Source organism: Poecilia formosa, unplaced genomic scaffold, assembly GCF_000485575.1.
Source record: "Poecilia formosa unplaced genomic scaffold, Poecilia_formosa-5.1.2 Scaffold70, whole genome shotgun sequence".
Classification (NCBI taxonomy): Eukaryota; Metazoa; Chordata; class Actinopteri; order Cyprinodontiformes; family Poeciliidae; genus Poecilia; species Poecilia formosa.
The window spans coordinates 81,787-84,614 of NW_006800009.1; positions in this window are offsets into that span (position 1 = coordinate 81,787).

A 2,828-nucleotide genomic window follows, 5' to 3' on the forward strand; every position below is an offset into this window, starting at 1 on the left:
TGCCATTTAGCGCTTTGAAATTGGGTGTTTTTTTTCCCATTGTTTCCCATACTGTCATAACATAACCAACATTTTAATGTGTAAATGATGCCATTGGCAAAATGTAATGTTTCCATAGTTGATTTTTGTGTTTTTATGATGTAAAGCACTCTGAACTACCTTGTTGCTGAAAGGTGCTCTACAAATAAAGTTGGTTGGTTGAAAAAAAAAAATCCCTATTGTTTTTACAAGTTATGTACTGCAACTGTACCAAAGCTAATGCATTTGAAATAAAGCATTAAACAATGTTCTATTTGGAAGTGAATAAACAAAAAAACACATTCTCCTATCTTAATTATTTCAATTCGTACATTTTAAACATATAGGATTTATAGAAATAACATCACAAAATTGAGTTTTTACTCAGAAACTGATGTCTTTGAAGAAATTTTGGATTTTCTTAAGGTATTCAATTTAAAGCTCTTTAGAATACAAATATATCACATTTAATGGTGAATTTCATCCTGCTTCTAGCATCAGTAGCCAAAATGGATATGAATTCACTCGTAATAAATAACAGTATGTCAAACAACTTTCATATTTTGTTTAAAAAGGAAAATGATTGCCATCTAGTGCTGCATTTTCTTTCATAAAATGTAGACTTCTGACCTCCACTGGTGGATGCTGCTGTATCCTTTCTGCTTGATCAAGTACAAGATAATGACAATTACATTAAAATAAAATGCATATCCTCCACTGCAAACGGAAAGTGATATTTGCTGTGGGCTTAAAAAATTTCCATCAGCATTCCATTAATCTTTACATTCATCAGTCGCAAATCCAGCCATCAGCTTCACCTCTAAAAACACATGGCCTTTTAATACCACACATCCACATAAAGTCTGTGCTCTGAATGACAGGTGGAATATAGATGCTGACTATTGGCGGGCTAGTTGAGGATTAGTCAGCTGAGCACTTTATCCCCCTAACAAACGGAAATAGAAATGAGGGCTTTAATCCGAGATGCAACGGCCACTAGTCTGGGGCGGATGAAAATGAAGAATATGCAATTTGTTATTGTTCTCCCGTTTTATAATCTACAGCAAGTAGAGGCTTTTATTCAGGCCTGCTGCCAATAAAGTTCGCCAATGCAAAACAGGCAGCCCATGACGGTGACCCACAATAATCTGATCCACATATGGTGACATGGTTGATGGATAGATGCAGAAGCTGAAAATGGAAACATCTGTGACTTCACTGCTGCAAACTGAACCTGCTGAATAAATTTTTAGCTATGACATTAAATATTAAACAGATGAGTGTGTCGAACTGATCCAGCTGCCCTTGGTGGGTTTTGGTCAGCAGTTTTATAATTAATGACTGGGAAATATCCAAACCTCATGCATAACTATGAATTTGGAATAAATGCTTACAAGATTTATAGGTGCAAAAAAGCAAAACAAAACAAAAAAAAACATTATCCATGCTGATGGTGTGATAAGGTCATTTTAGTTAGAAACTGAGGCAGGAAAATGTCTGGGTAGCATTCATTCATAATCTCTTAGCTACACACCCATGCCCTATTTATACTCTTGGACGTGTGCCTCACAACACTCGGTTTTACTAGTCAACACTGCCATCTCATGGTTTATGTTGGAACTACATGCTCTCTGTTAACTGTGAAAAGCTGAGTCTGATGACACCCGGGTTGAAGTAAAGTAGCTTCGATTTCAAAGAAGCCGACATTGAAGTCGATTGGCAAATGAACCATCACGAAAAGAGGAAGGCTCTTGTCTCACTGCACCCCAAGAGATGCATAACCTACATGTTTCTGTCTGGTTTCGAACCAGAGACCTTTTGCGTGTGAAGCAAATGTGATAACCACTACACTACAGCAACTGAACTTCTCTGCTTTGTTTCAGTTTGAGGTTCCAGAGTTGATGATGTGAGATGCAACACATGAAGATTTCAAATGAGGCTTGCACTCAGATGCCTGGATTCAGAGTACAGACCATGACACCACAAAACTCTTGTTGACCTTTAGTAAACACCTGTGATGAATAGAACATGCAAAATCTGTTTTCAAACCAGAAACCTTTTGCGTGTAAAGCCAACATGATAACCACTACACTACAGAAACTCATATTCTTTGGAGTGTTCCTGGTTGATGAGCCACATTTTGTTAGAGACTAACGTCAACAATGGGCATGGAACAATGTCAAATACTTACAGATCCTCTCAGAGAGCACAGTAACTTGGTGAACAAACTGTCAGACTTATACTTGTGCCTAATTTCACATTACAGTCCATAAACTAAGCCTGGGATCAACAAATTGCATTGAAAATGTCATTAGCAGAGACAAATGGTTCTACAGAGACTTGGCTAAATGGCTATAAAATAAAACCAATACTTACAAATAAAAAATGGTTTAAAAATAAAATTAACACATTAAAATAAAAAATATCTGTGAAATACAATCAACACTTCAAAATGAAAAATGGTTCAAAAATAAGATCAACACTTCAAAATGAAAAATGGTTCAAAAATAAAATCAACACTTCAAAATGTATAATGGTTTCTGTTTGTTCAGTCAATAAAATCAATACTTACAAATAAAAATGGCTATGAAGCACATTACAAACCTTTTTTTGAAATGGAAGTAACTCATCCAGCGGATTTAACAAATGGAGGCTTCTTGGTGCTCGTTACCCAGGAGAGCGGCGCTCTGGAGGAGCTGCAGACGTAACAACATCTGTCCGTTTCGGACAAAAAAATAAAAAATAAAAAAAAATCCTGGTAGAAGCGCACACCGGACCGCACAGGGTAAAACACTCAGAGTTCAGTTGAT